Genomic DNA, 9,505 nt, shown 5'->3' with positions numbered 1-9,505 from the left:
GGAAACAGTAAGTCATATAGGACAGTTTAGAAGGCCTTTATTTTGAAATGCCACACCAGAATGTCCTGAAAATCACTAGGTGACACCCTGAGGTTGTCTGCTACCACACCGAAGTGTAATTGTTGTGGCGGCATGGGCGGTCTCTTTTTAATCCTAATCTGAAATTGGAGTAAAGAGTAGGTTTTATAGGACAGTTTAGATTGCCTTCATTTTGAAATGCCACATCAGAATGTCCTGAAAATCACTGGGATATACCCAGGTGGTCTGCTAGCTCTCTGGATTGGAGTAGGTGTGGCATTATGGGTGATTTCCTTTTATTTCTAATCTGAATATTAAGGAAATATAGTTATGACAATTTAGAGGTAGGGTTAGGGTTATTTATTTTTGAAATGCCACACCACAACCGCCTTTCACTTCTGTAATCAAAACATGGTTATTTGACTTCACTACGTCGGTGAACGCGGTGGCAAGTCCTTAAAAGAGAAAAAACGATTTACCGTAATGACACTAATGTTTGCGAAAAGGGGAATTGGTTGTGGCCCACATGACTTGTATTTCCGAATCGAAGGCTAGCTTGACCGTAGTAAAGTGAGGGGGACAAAAACAGGATTTTATAAAGTGGAGGGTACATGTCCCTCCTCTGCCCAATGAAAATTTTGCCCATGATAAAATCTACAGTAGCTGTTGGGTGGATAAACCCTTTTGATTGGACTACAATGTCACATTGTTAGCAACGGTCACACCTAAAGGCCAGGGCTGCCAAGTCTCACGCATTGAGCGTGAGACACACGCATTTCAGCCTCTTCTCACGCTCACACGCCACACTTAACAATTCTCACGCGGAGAAATGACCAACCCCTACATACTAGGCTACAGGCCCATAGCCTGGGGGGGGGATCGGGTGGATCGAACGAACCCCGCCTCACGACCAAAGGTGCAGAATTCAGGGCAAAAGTCCCCCCCCCCGGTCAACAAGTCGCACGACAATCACAATAAAAATGATCAATCACCCCCCCCCCGTCAACAACTCGCCCGACAATAAAATTAACTGGGAAGCAGTGATGCCAACTTAGCGACTTTGTCGCTAGATTTAGCGACTTTCCAGACTCCCCTGGCGACTTATTTCATGAAAAGCGACTAGCGACAAATCTAGCTACTTTTTCTGGTCATTGGGGGCCAAGCAGCGAAGCTGCGAAGGCCACCATTGTGTTTGTACCTTTTCTTATTATTATTTATTTATTTATTTATTTATTTACTCCCCTGAGTCTTGTGACCAAGACCCATGTCCACAGCTCCAACCCTCTAGCGCCACCAACGTGTCAAAGTTGGAGGTTCATTTGTGCACGCAACTTTTGACCTGTAAGCCCGATTTTCAAAAACGAGGTACAGTTGGATTCCTTGGCTCAAGCCGAATTCAACGCACTCTATGACATCATTTTCTGCCATATTGGATTTCCCGCCATTTTGGATTTAGTGAAAAACACTTAAAATGTATCTCCTCCTAGGAATTTCGACCAATCTGCACGAAACCCGGTATGCACATTCTCTAGACCGATGTCCACAAAAATTAAATTTTCGATTCTCGAAAGCGTTTGCCCACTACAGCCAATCGAATTTGGCGTCCAAGCCGCCAAACAGGAAGTGTGGTCATATCTCAGCAAATTGTTAATGTATCAAAGCCACATTTGGCACACTCATTGGGAACAATTGAGAACATAGCTCGAACCCATAGCTCGAACCCTCTAGCGCCACCACCATGTCAAAGTTGGAAGTGCGTTAAGGCACACAACTTTTGACCTGTGTGACCGATTTTCAAACGTGGTACCGTTGGAATGCCTGGCTCATGCCGAGTTCATCGCACCCTATGATGTCATTTTCCACCAATTGGATTTCCCGCCATTTTGTATTTTGTGTAAAACACTTAAAATGTATCTCCTCCTAGGGATTTGCACCCATCTACATGAAACTGGCTGTACACATTCTATAGACCAATGTCCACAAAAGTCTTGCAGGGATTTTCGATTGTCAAAGGCGTTCGCCCGCTACAGCCAATCGAATTTGGCGTCCAAGCTGCCAAACAGGAAGTGTGGTCATATCTCAGTAACGTTTTGATGTATCATAACCACATTAGGCACACTCATCGGGGACAGTCCCATGACCCCTGTCACCAAGTCTATGTCGACACCTCAAACTCTCTAGTGCCACAAACCTGTCAAAGCTGGAAATGCGTTTATTCTGAACCGTATGCCCGATTTTCAAAACTGCAGTAGAGATTCGAACGCGGCTATTGCTTATTTCACTTGTTGTCTTTGATGCGCTGGTCGCGCATCCTGCTTGGCCCCCACATTGATGCTTGCAGCTATATTTTGGGGAATTATTGTGTTGACAAGGAAGCGAGCTCAGCTCACGAATCACGACGAGAGAGAACTTGTTTTGCTGCCTTCACCTCCTGTCTGCCTTCACCTCCTGTCTGCCTTCACCTCCTGTCTGCCTTCACCTCCTGTCTGCCTTCACCTCCTGTCTGCCTTCACCTCCTGTCGTCCTCTCTCCCTCGCACGCCCACACACACCACACGCGCTGGGATCCCTCCCGCAACAAACAATCGTATTACTGTAATTTACCTGACATTTGTAATGGACCTGTTAAAGAATCTGTTGTATATTTAGGTGTCACTGTAAATAAACTTCAACATTCTAGGTGCTCTACAAATTGTTCTCATATTATAGAAAAAACTAGAAAAAAACCTGAAGGCTGAAGGCATCTCGAGACTTACCCAAGAGTAAACATTGTCACTGCATGTAGACGCCAAAACCTGTAAATCGATTGATCAGTTGCTTTTTAATTTCCTTTGGAAGAACAGAATCCACTATATCAGAAAATCTGTAGTTATGAATACTTATTATGACCATGGTGGTCTCAACTTCTTAGACTTCAGCACCCTAAACAACACTTTCAAAATTAATTGGCTGAAACACTTTAGAAAAAAAAAAACTTCTTTGTGGAACTTCATCCCTCACTCTATCTTCTCTCGTTTCGGTGAAATTGATTTTCTTTTGAGTTGTAACTATAATATTGATAAGATTCCAGCAAAACTATCTGCCTTTCATAGGCAAGCTTTATTAGCTTGGTCCATGATCTTCAAACATAATCTCTCACCCCATAAGTATATTATCTGGAACAACAGAGATATCCTTTTTAAGAATATCTTTATTCCTTCAACATTGGTTTGACAACAACATCCTACTTGTTTCCCTAAGAAAGGACATCTTACCTTGACGTTCGTATTGAGACGGGAATGGTGAAGCAGTATTCAGCAGCAGTCAAAGTCTATTTATCAGGACAGCAGGAGGCTCGCCTCATAATTCTCCCATGTGATCATTTCTGGGAAACCACGCCATTTACCAGATCCTTTGGATCAGTTTCACTTTCACTCTCTACCTTACATTGTTGATGTGATTGAGGCCCACATACTGTACATATTTTCTTACTAACTTTGAATAACTGCTGTCACCTGCATTTCCATTTATTTTACTTGTATTTATTTACTTTACTACAGAATGTGACCTTGTCCATCATTTGTCTTTTTGCTACAGTATATGTACCACAAGTAGAAATATTGCCATTGTCAGTAACCCTTTTATTTATGGAATTGTGGAGGATAGCCAGTGTCCTGGGGGGGGATGTGCTCTGTTGTTCTTTGTTATGCTTAAAATCAATTTAAAAAAACGGAATAATAATACTGTACATTTCTTATACAGTTCATATACCTTTACTTTCTTTATTTTCTTACTTCAATGTATTTGTGTTAGTGATCACTAAAAACCATAACTAGGTTCCAAATTACATTACCAACCAAATAATATACTTTACAACTTCCTACATGCATGTACAATAGAATAAAGGGTGCTCAGAGAGCACAGGGCTCCGCCCATTAATGCATTTTGTTGGTGTAATCAAATTGAAATGGTTAAACTCACTCCTCAGTATAAATATAGCACACTTGCACCATTGAAGAGTAAGCTTTTTGGTGGTGTAACTGATTGTGGTGTTTATGAGAGGTGGTCATGTATGAACACAACTGAACATACTTGTGTACTTTTGTAATGTTTTCAATCAGCCATTATAGACAATAACAGAAGACATAAGTTACAAAACAATATACAGATATTAAGTCCAGTGTTCATTCCTCTGGGGGGTAAAAAGGACAGGCACAAGCCCAGTGTCCATACCTCTGGGAGGGGTAGGGCACAAGCCCAGTGTCCATGCCTCTGGGAGGGGTAGGGCACTAGCCCAGTGTCCATGCCTCTGGGAGGGGTAGAGGGGCACTAGCCCAGTGTCCATGCCTCTGGGAGGGGTAGAGGGGCACTAGCCCAGTGTCCATGTCTCTGGGATGGATTCTAAGTTGGCTTATGCTACACCCCTCCATCGAGTTTCATGAAAATCGTTCTGGTAGTTTTTGTGTAATCCTCAGATATTATTTTGTTTTACATGCATAGAAACATAAGATGATATTGGTTGCTTAAACAGCAAATAAATAAACTTGATATCTAAGATGCTATCTAAAGCTGACTTGATTCCTCATTGCAACAAAGAGCCAACGTTCTCTAAAGAAAAATCAACATCTTCCTCGCGGCTCGAATCCTCGATAGAAATTCATGAGACCAACTGCTTAACCGCTCGGCTACCAGGCAATGCATAAGCCTATCAGAAGAAGTAAAGACTAGAAAGCGTTCTCAGAGCACAGGTTTCCCTGTCTTTTTTCATATGATATCAGAGTGCATTAGAAAATAGTTTGTGGGATGTTTCAATCATTCTGGTAGTTTTTGTATAATCCTGCTATGTGACGGATAATACTGTTTTTTTTCCGTTTGCTTCAACACACACTAAAAAGAACACATAGTTAGTGAAACCTGACACTCAAGGGGCAAAACCTCAGCCCAGATGTGCAGGTAGCTTCTGATTTATATGTACGCTAATACCACACGATCCAGGCTAAGAAAATGTAACTTTTCCTAATACAGTGGTTATCTGCTTTGTTTTTCATGAGTCAGATATGATTTTGTTTTACATGCATAGAAACATAAGACAATATTGGGCATAAACGGTAAAAAAAAGAGTTGATATCAAAAGCCGAACCCGGGCCGACGGATTCCCGGGCTGACGCATTGCTAGACTGGTACATTACCGCTCGGCCTCCACCCGCGGAATGGGAAATCTGTCAGGAGAAGTAGGCTAAATATAAAGGGAAGGAAGCCGGTCCAAGTATGGCAAAGGTGTTTTTCTTTTAATTTGTCTGTCTGCCGAGGGATTCTGATCCGCACCAAAATGTAATGTGTTCTAACTTGGCCCATGCTACACCCCTCCACCGAATTTCATGAAAATCGCTCGGGTAGTTTTTGTATAATCCTGCTATTTGACCGAACGAACAAACAAAATAACACACGACCGAAAATATACCCTCCGCCAGCGGTCGCTGGGCGGAGCCAATCATTTTAGTAGACAGTAACAGCAACTTAACCTTACCGCTGATGGCGTACTCACAGACTGGGACAGTTTTGCGTCACACACTGTCCCAAATCAGCAAGCTACGCCCACCAGCCAATGAGTGGTCTGTGTATATAGAAATGAAACTTAAACATTGCAATATACAGGCAAAGGGAATGCCCTATATTAACCTTGTTACACTAGCTTGTGTAGTCCTTGTTTGAAATGTTGAGGTTGGGTGCATTGTGGGTACAATTATTGTAGTTAAAGACCTTGTATTTCCCAGAATAGAGTACAGTAGCTGGGTTTACTTTTTTTTTTTTTTTTTTAAACCTGTGTGTTCAAGCTCAGCTTTTAAGGTGGGCTCACTAGATCACCTGCTTCATTGATGTCCACTAGTGCACAGTGCCCATGGGCACGGTGTGGTTTGTAGATCGATCCATCAATCCATCAATATGTAATGCTGCTTTTAAGTGCATGTCGGATTGATCAGATGATAGTTTTCTCTGAGTGTGGAAGTCATTTGCGCAACTATCTATCTATCTATCTATCTATCTATCTATCTATCTATCTATCTATCAAAATGGTGCTTGGAGAGCACAGACCTCCACCCATGAATGCATTTAGTGTGAGCAGGACATGTTTGGTATTGCTGCATTCATTAGCCCGAGAGCTTTATGTCAGTCCAAACCCTGTGTCTTTTTGACCTCCCCATGTTGAGATATGGCCGTTTCAATCCCCCTCATTGACAATGAATGGGGAGCCCAAGTACCCAAAATTAATGGAGGTGAATAGGTGGCCATGTTTGGACGGCTCTGTGGCAACCCCTCAGGTTGCAGCTGGTGGGAAGTGGTTCGGTGCACTCCAGGCTCTCACCTCACACCCCCCAGTCCACACCCCGTGTCTCTAGCAACCCCACATGAGCAGCTGGCTTCACTCAAAGTTTTGTTTTGATTTGTGGATCCGCTCCGTGATTCGGATCCGGTCCAAAATTTTATGGACTCTAAGATGTTAAGAAACTTAAATCTTAAAACTCAAATTTGCATTTCCCTCGTCTCCTTCTACTGTAGCTAGCCTACCTGGGCTGATTGTCACAATAATCATTCACAAAGAAATTCCATGCTTCCACTCAATCATTACCAAAGGAACATGCGTCATGGAACCAGCTAAACTCGTTCTTGACAGGACTTTGGAAAAAGAGATGTTTCCAACAGCAATAGAGCCGTTTCATCAGAGCAGTGAGTAGAAGCAAAGGTTGATGTTGGAGACCTCTGGATTTGAATAAAATACAAGAGCTCTGTGTCTCGTAACTGGCCATTTTAGAGGAAATCCTTGAATTCCTATTGGAATCTTATGAAACGTTGGTTCTATTTCTACCCCATAATTCCGATGGTTAACTTATGGAAATCGTGGATGTTTCATTGACATGAACTATTTGTCATACTATAGGTGGGTATCCCTGCCATTTCCCCCCCCAATGAATCACACTCCAATCCTGCTGCATGATCATAATGAATACCTGAATGAGCAAGTCTTCCTCAGGGGCGTTCAGGTGTACGAGAGACTGGTCCCAGCTCTGGCCAACGTGCCAGCCCAGCCTGGTGAGGTGTAGAGAGACTGGTCCCAGCTCTGGCCAACGTGCCAGCCCAGCCTGGTGAGGTGTAGAGAGACTGGTCCCAGCTCTGGCCAACGTGCCAGCCCAGCCTGGTGAGGTGTAGAGACTGGTCCCAGCTCTGGCCAACGTGCCAGCCCAGCCTGGTGAGGTGTAGAGAAACATAGTGGCCATGTCTGGATAACACATTTGATCAATGAACTAATTTTCAATAAACCTGATGCAGCACCAAAGAATGAGAGAAATGCATCCAGCTGAACTATTAAAGCACTTACCATGTGGCCATCTGTCTGCATACAACATCTTAACTGATTCCTCTAAGAAACTCAGGATGTATTTTACATTATATTACACATTGTCAGCCTTGAATCAAATGTTGCAAATGTTTTGTGTGCACTTAAATCTTTAGAGTATGATCATCTGCTATCAAAATCAATTGTATGACTTTTCTAGAGTTGCAAATGAAATAGGATTTACAATGAAAGATGAACATTTCTGTGTCATATCAGAAGCTCCTTAAAGCAGTATTAAAGGGAAAATGCATGTTTAGCCCTGTTTAAAGGTTACTTATGATCATATACAATGGTTCAAATCAAAACGTTGACAAAGCTAGCATTTTCAAGAAAGTTGATAATTGCTCTACCACCGTTTTGGTCATACAATGGATGTGGATGGGCATCTTGAAGAAGCTCACCGAGGGTGTAATTGGTGTCCGTTGGTGTTCTGACATCAAATTCGCCGCAAAGTATGAATCCTGTAGGGTTTTATTTATCATTTTATGAAATCCATTGACTTGTATTGAAGCGACCGTTGTAGATGTGTAGATCAATCCGCAGAGGGGATTCAGGAAGCGGAACTACTTACGGTAGCTATTGTTATTGTTTATGTTGCTAGGCTACCTAGTTTCCGGACGTTTACACACGTATGTGCTGCGACTAAATAGTTCTATGCTTAATATTTAAAAAAGCCTTTTCCAGATGAACTAGAATTTTACTTTATGGGGAATTATATGCCAGAATGCCAACTAACACCTAGGTGAGTTTCTTGTCTTTGAAATCGAGAGTTTAACATGTTTTTGAATGATTTTTCAAGATGCCCATCCACATCCATTGTATGACCAAAATGGTGGTAGAGCAATTATCAGCTTAATCGAAAATGCTAGATTTGTCAACGTTTTGATCTGAACCATTGTATATGATCAACACCTTAAAACAGGGCTAAACATGCATTTTCCCTTTACTACTCCTCTAAAATGCTCACTGCACAGATTATTAAACTGAAGTCTTATTTTGTAATTTAGTAATGTATATGCTTCCTGATACTTTTATTTGATAGTGCTGATTTGAATAAACATTACTTTATTAAGTATTACACTTTGTCATGGCTGAGGTTATCTTGCCTTGTAGACCAGCTTGATATTACAAGCTTACGTTTCTGTTTGACTTACAGTAACAGACTGAAATAAAGCAGTCTGGTTTATAGGGCCAGTATCAGTGACTTGAGTTCATGAAAAACCTTGAGATCTTGTTAAGGTTATTCTCCATACAGTAGCAGACTATAAAGAACATAAGCTTCATTGAGTTCTTCTCAGAGAGCTGCATGGGGCCTACAAAAACAACACACAAAGCCTACAGTAAGTAAGTCACCATTTTATGTGAGATGATACCTGGAGTTGGTTATAGTGACATACACAGCCTTCATACCTACTGATCTACTAAAGACTTCCCTTTGGAGATCCATACCAATTAACAGAGCATGTGGTTCCCGGGAGAGCAGCAGGAAGAGTGTGTGGCCAGTAATTAGACTGCCCTCCCTAGGACATGGCAGCTGGATTAGCTTGCTGTGCTGTCAAGGAGAAGTCTAAATGCTGAACCCCCACCTCTTCCACCCTGAAGAGACAGGAATAGCTGGAGCCCTATGGACTGTAGACTCTAGGCATCCCAAAGCCTGCTCACATGGATTCAAGTATTCAAGGATCTTTCTCAAGATACAGGTACAATGTGCAATGCAATGCTTAGGCTACTTGAGATGATCTCACATACTGTAAACAATTAAACAAGTAATAAACTAAAACAAATGGTGTACCGGCCTGAGATGCAGCAGCCGAAGACACAATAAGTACAATGCTTTTATTGTCAGCTGATCTCCAAACCATTAAAAGAAACAGTAACTGTTTGTTACTGTTTCATGATGCCTGATAGGGTGATCCTTGTTTCCCCTCACTGTTTATTTATGTGATAGTCCATAGATATTATATGATGTTTATGTATGTTTTATTCCACAGACAGTCCATAGACATATGCCTATGCAGAAGTAGGATTGTTGAAAGGATAGATTTTTATTTTATTATATTATTTATTTTCTATCTACTTATTTATCTATACATCTATTTATTTAGATCAATTCTGA

Source organism: Borostomias antarcticus (assembly GCF_949987555.1).
Source record: "Borostomias antarcticus genome assembly, chromosome: 7".
In the NCBI taxonomy this organism is placed as follows: domain Eukaryota; kingdom Metazoa; phylum Chordata; class Actinopteri; order Stomiiformes; family Stomiidae; genus Borostomias; species Borostomias antarcticus.
Note: the sequence above shows the minus strand (reverse complement) of the source record.